Source organism: Ovis canadensis, chromosome 14 (assembly GCF_042477335.2).
Source record: "Ovis canadensis isolate MfBH-ARS-UI-01 breed Bighorn chromosome 14, ARS-UI_OviCan_v2, whole genome shotgun sequence".
NCBI lineage: Eukaryota > Metazoa > Chordata > Mammalia > Artiodactyla > Bovidae > Ovis > Ovis canadensis.
The window spans coordinates 58025053-58044778 of NC_091258.1; the positions used below are offsets into that span (position 1 = coordinate 58025053).

Genomic DNA, 19726 nt, shown 5'->3' on the forward strand with positions numbered 1-19726 from the left:
CCCTGTGTCTCCTGAGGAAGGGGCTTCAGAAGGATCAAAGTGGCTTCTTGGAGGAGCTGATCCCAGTGGGTCAGGTGAGAGTAAATTCCTGGGACGGGTGGCTGTTTCTGGCTTTCTCTTCCTTCTGAGCTGGGCTGCTTTGCTTTCTAGCCCATTATTGCAACGCTTTTTTTTCTGACTGCTTCCAGTGTCAAAGCTGCTTTGCCCTGGGTTTCTCCTTACTGCAAGTGCAGCTTGTATCTTTTCTCTTCCTTTGTGTCTGTTGTGGAGGTGACCCCCACCATTGCTTTCCTCACCTGCTCTATCCTGGTTACTGTGGTCCCCCACACAGATGAACCAAGTCATCACAGCATGGAGCCCTCTTCCAGTTCATGTTTCAGACTTACCAAAAGTCAGAGCCAAGGGAATGCATCTCTGGCTGCTCTTTCTCTTTGGGCTCCAAATACAGAAGCCCTGTATTGGCTTTTCCTATGGCTGGTGACTGCCACCATCCCTCTAGCCCCAGAGCCTTTGCACATGCAGATCACTCTGCCTGGACCCATTGCCTGCCCATAACTTTAATTCCTGATCAGAACCTTCCAATCTCAGCTACACAAATAAGCCAGCCTCCCAGGTATTAACATTTCACCAAACACCCAGAATTTAGGGCCCTGGTCTGTAAGCTCTTTTTAGGGAGAAGCATCTTCTAGTTCATTGTGAGGAATTATGCTGACCTGATGGCTGTGGATCTGAGGAAGCAGTGTGAGAGTCAGACTCTGAGGCAGGTAGATCACCCATGATTATATACGGCAGGGTGCCAAACCCACCTGTCCTTAGAATGTCTCCCCTGATGTTGACACCTGATGACACCTCTAACTGTCTTTTGTTAACTGCTGAACTTTCATGTACCGAGAGAATAAGAATTCTCTTGATGGTACATCTCCTTACTAGAGGGTAGAGACACTCTCAGGCCAGGTTCTATCTGAGTTGTTTACTCTTATCTTCACAGTGCCTGGCCTGTGGTTACTGCAGCTTGAGCCAGACCCTGTCCTGACCTTTAGAGTCTCAATTTAGGACCTTTCTCCCTCACTGGTTTGCACCAAGTACAACCTGAGTTGCCAGATGAATGAGTCACAGGTGGGATAAAAGCACAAAAACAGGTTTCCACAAATACTGTACATGCTGCACATCAAGTGTGTGTCCTAGGAAGTACACACACACTTGTGCCTTTGTGGCTGGAGACTCTTGAGTGCTTGGTCCACTGCTATGTGTGTGTGTGTGAGAGACAGAGAGGTAGGGAGGTTGGTTGAGGGGAATGAGAAGGGGAGGAAGGGAGAGGAGAGGAAGATATGGAGATTGGGAGTGAGATAAGAGAGAGGGCATGAGATTGTGAGAGAGACTGAGAGAACTAGATACTGTGAGGGATAGAGATGTTGAGAATACATTGTGAAAGAGATTGAATGTTTGAGAGTGACAGAGAGATGGTGAGAGAGGAACCTTGTGAGAGTTTGAGAGGGAGGTTCACTGTCTTGAGAGGATGACGGAACAGTGGAGAGAAAGATTGAGAAAGACATTGAGAGATGGAGTGAGCCAGAGGTGGGGAGAGATTGATTTAACTGAGGTGAACAGAACCTAGAGTCTTTCTCCCACAAGGCAGGGGGTCCCTAGGGCCTGGTGATTTGGAAATATTTGGATGACTTGGCCCACAAATAGATTCACCTTCTCTAAGTGACAAAGGCTGCGGTGTGTGTGTACGTGATGTTGGGTTGGGATGGTTTCTTGGAGGTGGGTTTTGACCATGGGGTGCCTACATGGCAGAATAGGAGTAAATGGTGCTCACTCCTCCTGGTCAGTGCTCCCTGCCTCTTTTTGGCCAGGAAACAAAGATGAGAGCTTGCTGAACCGTAGATAAACTTTTGAGTGCCTCCTGTAGGCTTGTTCTGGAGGGGCCTAGAAGCGAATAATAGGCAGTTGGGGTAATTATTTATGGGACCTGGGAGGGTCTGGCATAGGAATCTACAGTGGCAGAGGTCTGGAGTGCAAGGTGGGAGGAGGAATGACTTGGAGTCAGTGGGCCGATCCTGGTGGTGATGGACAGTTGAGTGGGATGATGAGTGGGGCTGTGCTCAACTACTATCTCCTACTGCCTCAACTCCCATCCCTAAGGCTGGTCTTCTATAGCTGATGCCCCCTGGGAGGATGGCAAAAAGGTGATAGTGGACTCAGCCTTGGGGGCTTCAGGAGGGCCTTGGGTTTGGATCTGAGGACAGGTCTTGGGGTAGGGGCAGCGCCCATGTTGTTGATGACCTTCCAGCCAGCAGCTCTGGAGGACCTGCCCCTGTGTGGTGTGTGGACTTTGGGCCTGCATGTGCCTGAAGTGGGTATGTGGGTACCTGGCTGGGAGAGGGGTGTGCATGATCTGGGGACTCAGTGACTACTGGGAGCAGGCCTGGGTTTGGGGTTCTGAAATGGAAGGGTGCACATGACCTGGGGTGCACAGGAGGAGGCTCTTCTTTAGTTATCCCAGGAGTAATTCTGTGTGGCACCATGACCTGGAGTAGCAGACTGGTCTGAGGCTACAAGTGCTTATGAGGCCCCTGGTTTCTGGAGACAGAGCCCATGAAGTGTCTGGGAGCTTGGAGAACTGGAGGAACACAGCTGGAGTGGCAGATGCTTCCCCCTCCTATCTTCCTGCTCTGGTCCTGAGGACGCAGCTGGGCTTCCTTCTCTAACCCTGGGGGAGTGTGTCACAGGTGGGCCCTTTGCTGTCCTGCAATGAGGGTCACTGCAGAGGGCAGAGCAGGCCTGGGTGTCTCCCCAGGGACACCAGGGCCCTCAGGTCTCCCTGGGCTGCAGAGACTATGGCCCTGAAACATCTCGCACTTAGATGGGAAGCACTCAGCACTGGTGTCGGTGTGCCTGTCACACACACATTTGTCTGTCACTATCTGCTCACCTGTTGCTCCCAACATCCTACACTAGTGCACACCCTCCTCCACCTGTGCTGTGCAGGTGTACCTGCTCATGTCTCAGACACACCTGTGCTGCCCCCTGGTTACATGATGGCCCCACAAACTCTACCTTATCTTCCTGAAGTTACCTGCCACACACTTCTCACTGGCACCTGTGTGACCCAGCTCGCTCACTCCTCTGTGATAGTGTCTGGGCCATCAGTGCTCCACCCACGGATGGCCTTGTGGACACCAATGGTGGGGCTCAAACCCAGGAAGAGGCATTTCACTGGCCCGATGTTTACTCACCCTCCTTCAAACCCAGATTGCTTTGGGAACTTCCTTTTCCGTTTGAGCAATAGTACTAGAGGATTTCCAGGCCTCTTCAGCTGGGCTCTGCCTGCCCTGTGGTCTGGTGTGGCCACGTTCCTGAGCTGTGTGGGTCTCAGCCAGGGGCTGCTATCCTTGCAGACATGTAGGGCCTTTTGAGGCTTAACTCGTTCCCAAGCCACCCCTCCTTGTCTCCCTGCCCAGCTTGGCTCAGCTCTCTCCTTTCACATATGCGTATTCTGGTTCCCTGCGACACCTGAGTCACCTCTGGCCCTGGAAATGGGGGAATCACTGACCCTGGTGAGAAGGGCTCTCTCCAGGGTGGGAACAAGCTTTCATGGGGATGAAGGGAGTCCTATTGCCAGACTGGGGGGAGTCTTCAAAGAGGCAGAGGGCTGTGTCCATGATGGAGGAGATCAAACTGAGGAGGCCTGTACCATGCAGACTGGGACCCTGTCTCTTGCAGGGTTAGGAGCATCATGTGGGTGAGGAAAGTCCTAAGGGAAGATCATGAAGCCCTGGGTGGGGGTCGGGGTATCTCACTGCAACATGTCAGTGGGAAGATTGCATTTAGCTCATGTGGACTGACCCACCCTCCCTTCATCTCCTTTCGTCATCCCTTCTTTTTTTAAAAAATATTTAAAGACTTTATTATACTTCATCTGATTGGAGAAAAAATACCTTGTTGGCTTTGGGACTGAGCAACTGGGTGTATGTTTTCCATTTTCTTAAAGGTTAGGACAGGCTCGTGTGGGAGTGTAAAGAGAAAATTCTGTTTTACTCTTTAGAGATGTCTGCTGTGTGGAGCAAGCTGGTAGAGTTTGGAGCTCAGGGAAGATGAAGTCAGGGCAGGAGATATACATTTTGTAATTATGCGTTTATAGGGATATTTGAAGTTGTGGATGAGATCATGTGGAGGGAGGCTGAGATCAGAAAGGAAGAGGAGGCCCAAATCTGAGCTCTGGGCTCATTTTTCCCTCAGCAAAGGGGATAGAGCAGGGGGTGCTAGTCATGTGGGTAGGCATGGAGAAGGGGTGGTTGAAGGTGGCATCAGAGAAGCCAGGGGGGAAAAGGGCAGAGAGAGGAGGACAGGAGGCTGCTGAAGGTGTTCAGACCTTGAACAAAGGTGTTTCAGAGCTGCAGTGGGGGTGACATAGATCTGAGCTCCTAGAGATGAAGAAAGGGAAGGAAAAAGGCAGCCAGCTCCCCCAGGTATATGGGGTGGAGGTACAGCAGTGGGAGGAGTTGGGTCAGGGTGAGTTCTTATAGGATGCTGAGGCCTGTTTGAGGCTCCCTGCCCACATCTCTTAAAAGCATGTACACTCCATGTGGGCATTCCCAGGGTTATCTTCCCCACCAGACCCTGGTCCACTTGGGGGCAGGGTCTGTAACTGCAGTGGTCACAGCTGTGTCCACTAGGAGTCCAGCATCCACCTCCTAACGTGCTGGTGAATGTTGGTTAAGGGCCAATACTTGTAAAGCACTCAGGATGCTAACAGGTGAGTAATAAATGCTCAGTAAAAATGCATAGCATATTAAAAAGCAGAGATATTACTTTGCCAACAAAGGTCCATATAGTCAAGGCTATGGTTTTTCCAGTGGTCATGTATGGATGTGAGAGTTGGACTGTGAAGAAAGCTGAGTGCTGAAGAATGGATGCTTTTGAACTGTGGTGTTGGAGAAGACTCTTGAGAGTCCCTTGGACTGCAAGGAGATCCAACCAGTCCATCCTAAAGGAGATAAGTCCTGGGTGTTCATTGGAAGGACTGATGCTGAAGCTGAAACTCCAGTACTTTGGCCACCTCATGCGAAGAGTTGACTCATTGGAAAAGACCCTGATTCTGGGAGTGATTGGGGGCAGGAGGAAAAGGGGATGACAGAGGATGAGATGGCTGGATGGCATCACCGACTCAATGGACATGAGTTTGGGTAAACTCCGGGAGTTGGTGATGGTCAGGGAGGCCTGGCGTGCTGTGATTCATCACAAAGAGTCGGACACGACTGAGCGACTGAACTGAACTGAAAAGTGCATAACTGTTGGCTGCAGACCAGGAAGTAACTGAAGACTGAGTGGTTCTGGAGGTCTTGCTCCAGATCCTGAGGGATGGAACAGTTAGAGATGCTCAGTGGCACCAGGCAGGCCAGCTTTGTGTGTCAGCACTGTAGCCAGTCCCTGAAACTGGACTGTGTCACCATCCAGGAATCTACTGCTCCATCACTACCCCCAGCCCAGGTCAAACCAGGAGAGAAGTAGGGAGGGACTAACTCAGGAGAGGAGCCATTTATCAACCCCCATCAGGATATGTCTCACACATTCATCCCCCAGCCTGGTTGATGTCTGTGGAAAGTGCCAACAGCTTCACTCTGATTGGGAGGTGTCTGACACAGCCCCAGGGAGAACATTAGCTAAAAAGTAAAATCACTGGAGGCTTTCTGACTTCCTGTCAGGGCAAATAGTTGCGGATCATCCGTGGGTGAGCGAGGCGCAGACTGTTTTAGGCCAGGTGGACATTCAGCTGAATCTCCCTGAAGACAAGTGATAGAGCTGCAAACTCTGTTTGGAGATCTCAGAGCAAGTGAATGAAGATGATGGTGAACAGCTACACATGGAGCTAAAGGAACTGGCTTTGGGGGAGGAGAGGCTGATTAGGAGCTGAAAGAAAAGAACTTTAAGATAGTGGCAGGATATCTTGAGTGTGTCCAGGCTGAGGCTGAGACTAGACCAGGGGAAGCTCAGTATCAGAGGGAACACACTGAACTTAAACAATAACAGCTGGAAGGCGATGATGAGCTGAAGGGTGTAGAAAACCAGATGCCTTATGTTCCTGGGGAATGAAGCAAGCTGAATCCTGCTGGGAGCTGGATGGTGTTGCTACCAATGCCCTGGCCAATAGGATGGGTTTGAAGTTTTAGAGGTTTTGGTGTGTTCCCTGTGGAGTCTGAAGTCTCAGACAAATGTAAGGAGCTGCTGATACACTGGTCTGGGGTCTGTGTTTTATCTGGAACAGCAGGTTTCCTGGGCTGTGTGCAGCAGTTCGCAGAAGAGGCTGAGAAAGAGGACTTCCTTACAGGCTGGATGTGAGAGGGAAAGATGGAAGACAGAGGAGGCAGTGGTGGCTCCAATTCTGTCAAACCCAGTTCAGCTCTGAGGAACAGTGGACGGAAACTCTCAAGTTCATACTGTTGAATGTTAAGTAGGGCCTTGCTTGGGTATCCTCACAGTTTCATAATAAATTAACTCATTTTTTTTCCTTATGAAGATACTTGCTTTAAAGATGTAAATTTTTTGTTTTGTTTGCAAAAAAAGTTGTAAATTAAATTCAGGTCGAAAAATAAATAAATTCAGGTCGTATCAAACAGCACATGTTTACAGTATAAAAAGAAGAAAAAATACAGGAAAAGCCACTCTTGCTGTAAAATATCCATTGATAGTTTCCAGAATTACAACAGGCCATGTATAGTGACCAGCCCATGTCATAATTTTGGCTCGTAACCCCATGCCTTCCTTTTCAAACTGTTATCTTCAAAGTGTCCAGTTTAAGTTTGCTTGTATTTTTTTTTAAAGCCTCAGTTGAATTGAGATTAGTGTGTTTTCACTGGATTTTATCTCTCTCAACTTCCTGTACTCAAAATACGAAATAGAAATTTTTATCTCCACTGAGATGATGAAATGTGTAAGCTACACAGTTGGGTAACGTGAGAAAAATGACAACATATAAGCTTCGTCTCATCACCATGTGATGGATTGAAAGTTTGTACTGTAGCATGTCTCTCTTGGTACTAGGTTCTAGTACCGAATGGCCACTCTGCTCTGTGTTAGCGATAGGAAATGGTGTTGGATACTATTTCCCACCCTGAGTCATGTGGCCATTTTGAGTCTTTTTCCCCCTCCTTTTTCTGCTTCTGAGCCTCATCTCACCCCACAGTGCGGCTCTGAGCTTCCTTGCCTTTTCCAGTTGTCTCCCTTCCCACTCAGCTCAGGGCTGGGTATGACCCTCCCTTAGCCTTCATCAAGAGGAAGTGTGGGCTCAGTTCCTCCTCCTCCAGTGGAAACTCATTGGCCTGCAGCAGCCCTGGCCACCCTTGCCAGAGTCATAGGGAGCATGGCTTGAAAGCTTGTTCATGCTGTCCCCACCCTAAAGATGCTCCCTAGACCTAGAGCCCTTTCCTTTTCTTCTTCTTCTCCTTTTAAACATTTTATATCAAGACATATATATACAGTGAAGCTAGAAAACATGTTCAATTTGAAGGAAAGAACACGCAGCAGTGGATCTGTTTCCTAGTGAAAGGTTGCTGCTGTGAGCCGTGAGTTTCGTCAGGATTCGTGCCCTCTGGAGAAGAGGATTTCATCCCAGGGTCTGAGACAAGGCTTGACTGCTGTTGCTGCTAAGTCACTTCAGTCGTGTCCGATTCTGTGTGACCCCATAGACGGCAGTCCACCAGGCTCCCCCGTCCCTGGGATTCTCCAAGCAAGAATGCTGGAGTGGGTTGCCATTTCCTTCTCCAATGCATGAAAGTGAAAGTGAAGTCGCTCAGTGGTGTCTGACCCTCAGTGATCCCATGGACTGCAGTCTTCCAGGTTCCTCCATCTGTGGGATTTTCCAGGCAAGAGTAGTGGAGTGGGGTGCCATATCTGGCTTGACAACTTGGAGCTTTTTGTGTAGCAAAGTTTTATTAAAATATAGAGCTAGGGAAAGCTTCTGACATAGACATCAGAAGGGGACAGAAAGAGTGCCCCCTTGCTAGTTTTTAGCAAGGTGTTTTATGTCGTTAGAAAGCTATTAATCAGATAAGAGAAATACCTCAAAGCTGAGGGAGTTTTACCAGGCTCCTGTCCCACAATATGCATTTTTGAGATGGGATGGCACAAAGTGTGTTTTCCCTTGGCCATCAAACAATTGATAGAATACTGGTTGGTTGAGTCAGTATCAGCCCAAGGTTTGAGGAAAGAAAAAGTCTCAGGTGGAACCATTTTGAAGAAAGGCGGATTCCAAAGTAAATACATAGTTTCATCAGCATAGCTTAGGAAAAATGTTTCCATAAGAAAAACACATTGGTTAGCTCAAGGCAGAACCAGGTGGAAGCCTCTTTTAATTTTGTATAGAGAAGGAATAAAAACGTTTGCCACTTGGGATTTATTTCCTCTTGCCACTTGGGAACCTCTGACCTTCCTGCCTGTTACCCTTTTATTCCCCCCTTTTCTTTTAGGAGAATTATATTGCTTAGGGATAGGGGTGCCGTTCTCATTCCTTAACTGCTTCTGATCTGACAAGGGGCATCGCCCCTAAATTGGTGAGGCAGCACATTGTCCTAACCTTCCTATTGAGGGTCTCTGATCCAGAGGCCCCAAGTAGTAGCTGGAGGAAGCTGTGGCACTCATAGGAGTTTGGACAACCATTTGTAACTTAAAAGCCTTCATGCGGCTAGAAACAAATCCAGCTACACAGTTGCAGATGCAGGGAGCAAACAGCAAAAACAGAACAATCAGAATTACTACAATTAAGACAGTTTTCCACCATGGGCAACTAGTTAACATCTCCCAAAGTGAAGCAACTGAGGCTTCAGAGTACCCATAGCCTGAATCATCTTGTTCATGTATTTAATAAAGTGAGTGACATTACTGCTTATTGTAAATATTGGCACAAGTTTCTCCTCGTGTGACTGTTAGAATATCTAAGGCCAATCTGTTGTTCAGCATTAAGGGCTGAAATAGCTTTTTGAGAATCTTGGCTTGTTGAGTGAAGTTAGAGCATCAACTCTTAGCATAATGTCTGTAGTTCCCAGAGAGGGAATGAATATTGCAGCCAGATGATCATACCAATGAAATACAGACCTTGTCCAACGATTCTAAGGTGTGGCAAATTAGCAGGCTTCTCTGGAAGCTCTGAAAATATGAAGCCATGAGTAAAAGCTAGACCTGGGGTGCTTCTCCTTATCCAGCCAGGGGCAAGCCGTGCCTATAGGTAAGAGCCACATATCCATGAGGTCCCACTTGGTGCAAGCCAGTGTGACTGAGGGATCCAGTCTCAATCAATGCCTGGCTAGGCAAAAGGAGGACCTGTACTGGGGCTGGAAAATACAGGAATGATTACATGTGTATTTCTTGAGGCAAAAACCCCAATTGTTTCCAGTCATTATAGTTATTCTAACTTTTGGGGATGGCTCTATTTGTTCCCAGCATATGAGAGCACTAGACATTAGGCGTCCCTTTTCAGGAGTTAGCCATATGACCTCATTCCATATTTTACAAATATCAGGCAAAAATCCATCAGATCTAGACCCATTTGTCTTCTTAGGTGCAGCTAAATCGTCATTAAACCAAGTTAAAACAATCCAAATTAAAAGTTACATTATGTCTGTAGTTAAGGTGTGAAGTGTTAACACCAGTCCATTTTAGGATTGTTAGATGTCATCAGATTAAGAAGAGGCATTACATATGATTGTTGTTGTCGAAGGTAGTCGCAGACTAGGAAAAAGTCCTTTCCTTGAAGTGGAGACGCCCACCACAGGAAGTCTTCCACTGATGAGGAGGGGCATGCTCTGCAGATCCAGCAATTTGATTGTGGAATATGGCTTAAGAATGAGCCCAGGACAGGAAGGCATTATCTTGAGAGTTAAACAGCAGAATCAGGATTTTGGAGTCAGCAGAAGCAGACCCATATATAGATTATCGGGCCCATTTGAAAAGTGAAAAAGTAAAAACAGAGAATAAAGATAAAATGATTGGCTTAGCCTGAGGGGTCAGGATGCCAGTTTTTAACTCGTGTCGTGCACCCACATCAATTCCTGGCACCTTGACAGTTGTGGGAGAAGAAAGAATAACCTGGTTAGGGCCTTCCCAGAGGGCCTCAAGATATGCCCCCCACCCCCGCACCCCCGGTCCCAGTGTTTTTATCAGGGCTTTGGTTCCTGGCTTAAACCATGGCTTGTTTGACTCAAAGGCTGGGTCATGTGTCACCTCCTGGAGTTCTTGTGATGCCTGTTGAAAAGCTGAAATCTGCCACAAACTTTAAACTTAGTTATTGGTTCTAACGACAGTGACTGACAAATTAAACTCTGAGTCTGTGGGCAAGCTCAAAGCAGATGCTTGCAGGAGAGCAGTTTGTAGAGCCTTCAAAGCCTTTTGAGTATCTAGAGACCAAACCAGTTTGTCGGTTTGGGCTTGCTGAGTTTCAGTTACAAGTTTGTATAAAGGCGGGGCAAGCTCCCCATAACCCGGAATCCAAATGAGGCAGTAGCCTGTGATGCCCCCAAATCCTCTTAGATGTCTTAAGTCGTAGGTAGGGGATGATTTAGTATAGGCTTAATTCTCTCAGGGCCTGTGGCCCTTGTCCCTTTTGATATGATTAGGGCCAGATACTTAACAGATTGTTGACAAAGCTGAGCCTTTTCCCTTAATGCCTTCTAACCACAGCCAGCCAAAAGGTTTAGGAAGCCTTCTGAGGCTTGTGAGCAAGCTTCCTCTGTCTCAGAACAGAGCAGAATATCATCTACGTATTGTAATACCAGTAGCCCCACTGCCTCGGGGATATTAAAGTTTTGTAGGTCCCGTGACAAACTCTGTCCGAATAAGTGAGGGCTGTCATGAAACCCCTGGGGCAAAACTGTCCAGGTTAACTGAGAAGCTCGCTGGGTAGGGTCTTCAAAGGCAAATAAAAATTGACTTTCCTCTGCTAATGGTATAGAATTGAAGGCATCTTTTAAATCAATTACTGAAAAATATTTAGCTCTTCAGGAATTTCAGACAATATAGAGTATAAGGATTAGGCACCATGGGGTGTAAAGGAACCACAGCCTCATTTATTATTCATAAATCTTGAACTAGTCACCGTTTATCATTTGACTTTTTCACACCCAAAGTAGGAGTGTTATGTGGACTGTTACAGGGAATTAATAGCCCCTGCTCCTTTAAATTTTCAATGATATCTTTTAACCCTTACTTAACCTTGAATTTTAGAGGATACTGCTTTTGATGTGGAAAAACGTGTGGGTGTTTGAGCTTGACAGTGACAGGAATAGCATTTTGTGCTCGACCCACAGTTTTTCCATCAGCCCACACTCTAGGATTTATATTTTGTTCAATTAATGAGGGAGAAGGAGAGGGCTCCATATTCATGAAAACAGAGGCATGGACCTTGCTCAGTATATCCATCCCCAAAAGGGGTGAGGAGACTCTGGCACGATCAGAAACTCATGTGAAAACAGCACAGAGTCCTAGTTGCAGCTTAGAGGACAACTGAAATAATAACGTTTGGCTTGTCCAGACATTGCAGTTACATTAGTGGATTGGGGAGAAAGTGGGCCAGGGGCTTCAGTAAGCACAGTAATTTGCCCTAGTGTTCAAATGAAAATCGACTGATTGGCCCCCCACAGTCATTAATACCTTGGGTTTCTCGGGTGTAATTAGAATGGGAGCTTGTGTGGGGACCCCTGGGCACCTTTAGTCCTGATTGTCTTGAGAGTCCAACCCCTGGGTCCTATGTCTCTGGGGGCAGTCTCTCCTCCAGTGTGGTTCTTTGCAGATCGGACATGGACCTGGGGGCAACTTAGAAGACTGAGCGCAATCCTACTTGAGGCGCCCCTTTTCACAGCAATCGCAAATCTGTCCCTTTCCCCCTGGGTCCCTCTGGGCACTTTTCTCAGGCTGTCTCAGAACGGTTCTGACCACCATTATTAGGGCTTCAGTCTGTTCCTTGGTCTTTCTCTGTCTTTCCTTCCTCTCCTTATATTCCTTGCCATAATAAACTGTCTAAGCCAGTTGTAACAGATTATCTGAAGACTGATTTGGTTCATATGCCTGTTTTAGTAGCTTATAGTGGACATTAGGAGCCAACTGAGTGAGAAATCTATCCTTTAAGATAATTTGTCACTCTTTACTTTTGGGATCAATCTCTGTGAATCTGTGAAGGGCTTCTCACTGTCTGGAAATTTACTGTGTGCTTCTTTTCCTCTTCTATGTTTGCCAGTTTGGCATAATTTAAAGTCTTAGCATGTACTCGCCTGAGTCCTTCAAGAATACATCGGACAAAATGACTCTGATTCCATCTTCCTTTAGCCGTGTTATAGTCCCAGTCTGGTTCTTTAGTTGAGATTGCCAGATTCCCAATAGGGAGGGTGGCTATCTCGTCCTCCCTCTTTCCTGCTGATTCATTACCAAGCCATTCATCTCTACAGGCAATAGCTCTCTCCAAAACTGGAGTTTTTGAGTCAGGAGTTAGCGTTTGCCCCAGGATATGACTGTGTGGATCACAGTAAACTGGAAAATTCTGAAAGAGATAGGAATAGCAGACCTCCTGACCTGCCTCTTGAGAAATCTGTATGCAGGTTAGGAAGCAACAGTTAGAACTGGGCATGGAACAACAGACTGGTTCCAAATAGGAAAAGGAGTACATCAAGGCTGTAAGTTGTCACCCTGCTTATTTAACTTATATGCAGAGTTCAGTTCAATTCACTCACTCAGTCATGTCTGACTCTTTGCTACCCCATGAACCACAGAACATCAGGCCTCCTTGTCTATCACCAACTCCTGGAGTCCACCCAAACTCATGTCCTTTGTGTCGGTGATGCCATCCAACCATCTCAGACTCTCTTGTCCCCTTCTCCTTGTGCCCTCAATCTTTCCCAGCATCAGGGTCTTTTCAAATGAGTCAGCTCTTTGCATCAGGTGGCCAAAGTATTGGAGTTTCAGCTTCAACATCAGTCCCTCCAATGAACACCCAGGACTGATCTTTAGGGTGGACTGATTGGATCTCCTTGCAGTCCAAGGAACTCTCAAGAGTATTCTCCAACACCATAGTTCAAAAGCATCAATTCTTCGGTGCACAGCTTTCTTCACAGTCCCAACTCTCACATCCATACATGATCACTGGAAAAACCATAGCCTTGACTAGACGGACCTTAGTCGGCAAAGCAATGTCTCTGCTTTTGAATATACTATCCAGGTTGGTCATAACTTTTCTTCCAAGGAGTAAGCGTCTTTTAATTTCATGGCTGCAGTCACCATCTGCAGTGATTTTGGAGCCCAAAAAAATAAAGTCTGACACTGATTCCACTGTTTCCCCATCTATTTCCCATGAAGTGATGAGACCGGATGCCATGATCTTCGTTTTCTCAATGTTGAGTTTTAAGCCAACTTTTTCACTGTCCTCTATCACTTTCATCTATCATCTCCATCTATCACTTTCATGTACTCTGCATAAAAGTTAAATAAGCAGGGTGACAATATATAGCCTTGATGTACTCCTTTTCCTATTTGGAACCAGTCTGTTGTTCCATGTCCAGTTCTAACTGTTGCTTCCTGACATTATGAGAAATGCTGGGGTGGATGAAGCACAAGCTGGAATCAAGATTGCCAGGAGAAATATCAATAACCTCAGGTATGCAGATGACACCACCTTTATGTCAGAGAGTGAAGAAGAACTAAAGAGCCTCTTGATAAAAGAGAAAGAGGAGAGTAAAATGTTGACTTAAAGCTCAACATTCAGAAAACTATGATCATGGCATCTGGTCCCATCACTTTATAGCAAATAGGTGGAGAAACAATGGAAACAGTGACAAACTTTATTTTCTTGGGCTCCAAAATCACTGCAGATGGTGATTGCAGCCATGGAATTAAAAGACGCTTACTCCTTGGAAGGAAAGTTATGACCAACCTAGATAGCATATTAAAAAGCAGAGACATTGCCAACAAAGGTCTGTCTAGTTAAGGCTGTGATTTTTCCAGTAGTCATGTATGGATGTGAGATTTGGACTATAAAGAAAGCTGAACTCTGAAGAGTTGATGTTTTTGAACTGTGTTGTTGGAGAAGACTCATGAGCGTCCCTTGGACTGCAAGGAGATACAACCAGTCCATCCTAAAGGAGATCAGTTCTGAGTATTCATTGGAAGGACTGATGTTGAAGCCGAAACTCCAGTACTTTGGCCACCTGACTTGAAGAACTGACTCATTTGAAAAGACCCTGATGCTGGGAAAGATTGAGGGCAGGAGGAGAAGGGGACAACAAAGGATGAGATGGTTGGATGGCATCACCAACTCAGGGGACATGAGTTTGGGTGGACTCTGTGATTTGGTAATAGACAGGGAGGCCTGGCGTGCTGTGGTCCATGGGGTTGCAAAGAGTCAGACACGACTGAGTGACTGAACTGAACTGATACATCACATCCTTCCAAGTAAGATCATAAAGCAGAGTAACACCCTTAAGGCTCTAACATATTTTTCTGGGTCCTCCAAATAGTCTCCCAGATCTTCCTTGATTCTTTGTATTTCTTGATAAGAAAAGGGCTTATTAACTCTTATAGATGGGTTATTTTTCCTGGTGGGTGTTTCATGGAGAGGCAACAGCTTGTGTGGCTGTTCTTCAGCCTTTCTGACTGCCCTCTGCATATGATCCTAGAGGATGAACATAAAATCAAAGGTGTCTATAATAGCCAGGACATGGGAGCAACCTAGATGTCCATCAGCAGATGAATGGATAAGAAAGCTGTGGTACATATACACAATGGAGTATTACTCAGCCATTAAAAAGAATACATTTGAATCAGTTCTAATGAGGTGGATGAAACTGGAGCCAATTATACAGAGTGAAGTAAGCCAGAAAGAAAAACACCAATACAGTATACTAACACATATATATATATGGAATTTAGAAAGATGGTAATGATAACCCTGTATGTGAGACAGCAAAAGAGACACAAATGTATAGAACAGACTTTGGACTCTGTGGGAGAGGGAGAGGGTGGGATGATTTGGGAGAATGGCATTGAAACGTGTATACTGTGATGTAAGAAACGAATCACCAGTCTAGGTTTGATGCAGAAATACAGGATGCTTGGGGCTGGTGCACTGGGATGACCCAGAGAGATGATATGGGGAGGGTGGTGGGAGGGGGGTTCAGGATTGGAACTCATGTACACCCATGGCAGATTCATGTCAATGTCTGGCAAAACCAATACAGTATTGTAAAAAAAAATAAAAAATAAAAATAGTTACATGATGGGGGGGGGGGGAAGAAAAATCAAAGGTGTCCCTTCTGAGTGTCACTACACCAGTATGTGTGATAGCAGAAGAGGTGGTGAAGGGCTAGCTAGCAAGGATAAATTGATTTTTGTCCTTGAGCTATTAAGCCAATCCTTCCAAAGCCACCAACGAGCCTTCTCTGGCCCGCTAAGAGCTAGCTTTACCAAAGGAAGAAGCCCATTGCACTTCCAATCTGACCAGATCCTGGGATTCCTGATCTATGTCCTCAAAAACCTCATGGTCACCAGTGGTGCTACTATCCATATAGATCGGAGGCACAGCCGTGATAAAGACTCACTTTCAGGTTGCTACCCTCTGAGGCAGGCAGCTAAGAGAGCAACTTCTAGCCTGAGAGATGTTCTGGGAGATAGAGCTCCATCCAGCTACCAAACGTGCTCTTGTCTGTAGTGCACGATACAACAACCAACATTGTGGATTGCAAGTCCCTTGAAAGTCTGTGATCCAACAGGTTTGGCTAGTAGTTCTAATTCCTCAGGCAGTTACAAAATGGTCAAAAAGACCAGGAAAAGGTAACCAAGAAAGGAATGTTTGGTCCACATGCTTCACCCATTTCTGGCCACTTCCCTCGCAGGAATGTTGGGTGCCTCTTGGCATTGGCAGGTCAATATAAACCCCCGACAAGGCTCCCCTTCTTGGGGCTGCCTTCAGTCATTACGAAGCACCATGAAACCACAGAGCAGGGCTCAATACTTGCTTCGTGGCTAAATCCACCTCTTTCATGCTGCTTTCACGCACATAGGCACACCGTAGAGTTAGTAAAGTACAGCAGAAAATGTGTTTACTAGGAGAGCAAAGAACTAGAGCTCCAAGCGTCCTTACCTTGTCTTGAGGATCTCAGACGAGCCCCCAAGATGAATGCTACTGTGAGCTGTGTGTTACGTGACTGTGTTATGTGTGTGGGATTTGTGACCTCCAGAGAAGAGGATTTTGATCTGGAATCAGAGACAAGACTTGACTACTTGGAACTTTTTGTGTAGCAAAGTTTTATTAAAGTATAATAGAGATAGGGAAAGCTTCTGACATAGACATCAGAAGGGGACAGGAAGAGGGCCTGCTTGCTAATTTTTAGCAAAGTGTTTTATGTCTGTTCAAAAGCTATTAATTGGATAAGAGAGACACCTCAAAGCTGAGGGAGTTTTATCAGGCTCCTGTCCCACAATATGCATTTTTGAGATGGGATGGCACAAGGTGTGTCATCTCCTGGCCATCAAACAATTGACAGGAATACTGGTTTGTTGAGCCATTATCAGCCCAAGTTTTGAGAAAAGAAAAAGTTAGTCTCAGGTGGAACCATTTTGAAGAAAGGCAGATTCCAAGGTAAATACATAGTTTCATCAACATAGCTTAAGAAAAACATTTCCATAAGAAAAATGTGTTGGTTAGCTCAAGGCAGAACCAGATGCCGTCAACACAGAATTAAAAGAAGCCTCTCTAATTTTGTGTAGAGAAAGAAAAAAATCGTTTGCCACTTGCAGTTTATTTCCTCCTGCCTCTTGGGGACCTCTGGCCTTCCTGCCTCTTACCCTCTCACTAGCTGGAGAGATGAAACATAACCAGCACCACCCTCCATGTGCCCTGCTCTGAACACACCCCCTTTAGTTACCCTCTCATGCTAAATCATATGTTGATCCCTCCTTTACTTCTCTGTGTAGTTCTACCACCTATTTATGTATCCTTAAACATTTTACTGTTAAGTATTGAATGCTTTGGGGTTTTATATTAGTTGACTCATCTAAATGTTTTCTTCTGTGTTTACTTCCTCTGCTCAACCTTGCATTTTACGGATTCATCCAGGATTACGTGTTGGTGTAGTCATTGGTTTTGATTGCTGGGTAATATTCCATTGATGAAGATAACATAAGTGATTTAACCATCATATTGTTGATGGGTATTTTGGGTAGTTTCTGTTTTGTAGAGAACATATATATGCATGTTATTATACATTATTATCTTGTTTAATATATTCAAGAGTCTCTTTAGGATATATACCAATGAATCCTAGAGTATATGTAATAGTTCACGTTTCTAGATCTTGTGAAATCATTTTTCAAAATGGTGGTTGTAATAATTTCCATCCAATCCAAATTTTAAGATTACTGCATTTTTACTTCTATTTCTCCCATATTACATCTAATCCATATTATATATACAATCACGTGATTGCATGTGTCAATCATGCTGATACTTCCAATTCAAATTCAGGACTACAGCATTTTTACTTAACCTCTTTTCTCTCTTCTATGCCACGGATCAAGTGTTCTGTAATATCTTATGTTTTCTTCTGGAAGTTTTACAGTTTTAGGCCTTACCTTTAAGTCTTTAACCCCTTTTGAGTTAATTTTTGTGACTGGTATAAGATAGGTGTCTGATTTCATTCTTTTGCATATAAATATCCAGTTTTTCTAAGACCATCTATAATAATAGAAGTATCTATCCTTTCCTCATTGAGTATTCATGACTTCTTTGCCAAATGTTAGTTGATCTTACGTGCATAGGTTTGTTTCTGCGCTCTTGATTCTATTCCATTAGTCTGTGTGTCTGTTTCTATGCCCGTACCATAGTGTTTTTGGTGGCTATAGCTTGGTAGTATAGTTTGAAATCAGGAAGTGAGATGCTTCCAACTTTTTCCCTCTTTCTCAAGATTGCATTGGCTCTTCTTGATCTTTTGTGGCTCCATATGAATTTTAGGGTTACTTTTTCTGTTTTTGTGAGAAATCCCATTGGAATTTTGATAGGGATTGGGATTAAATTTATAGTTAGCTTTGGGTGATATGGACATTTTAACTATTAATTCTTCTGACCCATGAACACAAAATATCTGTTTATTTGTGTCTTCAATTTATTTAATCAATGGCTTATAGTATTTCATTTCATTGGTTAGATTTTATTCCTAATTATTGTGTTTTCAGTGCTATTATAAGTGAGATTGTGTGCTTTTGTTTTCAGATAGGTCATTGTTAGTATGTAGAAATGCAGCTGATTTTGTATGTTGCTTTTTTACTTTGCAACTTTACTGAATTGATTAGTTCTAATAGCTTTTTGGTGGAGTCTTAAGGATTTTCTATAGATAAGATCATATCATCTGCCAAGAGAGACAGTTTTACTTCTTCCTTTCTAAATTCGATGTATTTTTTTCTGACCTCATTGCTCTAATTAGTATTTCCAGTACTGTGTTGAATAGGAGTGGTATGTCTAAGCAACTTGTTGCATTCCTGGTCTTAGTGGAAAAGCTTTCATTTTTTTCACCATTGAGTTGATGTTAACTGTGGGCTTGTCATGTACGGCCTTTATTATGATAAGATACCCTTTCTGTATACTTAATTTGTTGAGAGTTTTTAATCATGAAAGGATATTGAAGTTCATCAAATCCTCTTTCTGCATCTGTTGAGATGATCATATGATTTTTATCTTTTATTAATTGGGGAAATCATTTGCATTATATTAAATCATCCTTGTATCCTAGAGATAAATACCACAATTTATGGCATATAATTCATTTAATGTACTATTGAATTTGGCTTGTTAATATTTTATTGAAAAATTTGCATCTATGTCAGGTATATTGGCCTGTAGTTTTCTTGTGTCTTTATTTTATTTTATTTTTCTTCTTTTTTTTTTTTTTTTCTTTTCTTGTGTCTTTATAAGGGTAATGTTGGTCTGTACTGTGTTTTTGGAAGCGTTCCCTCCACTTCAATTTTTGAGAAGAATCTGAGGATTAGTGTTAATTCTTTAAATGTTTGGTAGAATTCACCAATGAATCTAGCTGATCCTTGGCTTTTCTGTGTTGAAAGATTTTTGATAACTTATTCAATCTCCTTAGCTATTTATATTTTCTCTTTCTTCATAATTCAGTTTTGATAGGTTATATGTTACTAGGAATTCGTCCATTTTGTTGGTTATTTTTCCTTCCAGCAATTTAAATATATTATTCCAGTCTCTCCTGGCCTGCTGATAGCCTTATGCGGGTTCCCTTGTATGTGATGATTCTAAATTCTTATCATTTGCTTCATAGAACTCTTCCTGGTTGTCACCTTAACAAATTTGACTTTGGTGGTTAAGTCAAACTGTCCCCTTCACTTTTAATATCTCCACAACCCAAGTGAAAGCTTTCATCCATCTGTTTAGTGTAGTTGATGCTGAGGCATAACAGGGTTTATTGTGTTATAATATTTTAAAATTTCATATTTCCCTGATGCTCAGCATCCTCACAAGCAGACTATAGAATGGTAAGGCTGGTCTGCTCCATAAGTTTCCCTTCCTGCCCTTCCATGACTGTAACCTAGAAACATTCAAATGCATCACTGAAATCTGCTCAAACCTTTCGCTTGTGTACTCTTCCCTGACCCTCATTTATGGCATTTATCCACTGGTCCTCGGTCATGCTTGGTGGAACCTGTTCTCCTGGTGCTCCTCCCACGTGGCTCCCTA

At 44.4% G+C, this 19726-nt stretch overlaps 1 pseudogene; it reads left to right on the plus strand.

Annotated features, from left to right (window-relative positions):
* The first annotated feature begins 5277 nt into the window (after positions 1-5277).
* Positions 5278-6188, plus strand: LOC138418110 (beclin-1 pseudogene; annotated as a pseudogene).
* Positions 6189-19726: the final 13538 nt, after the last annotated feature.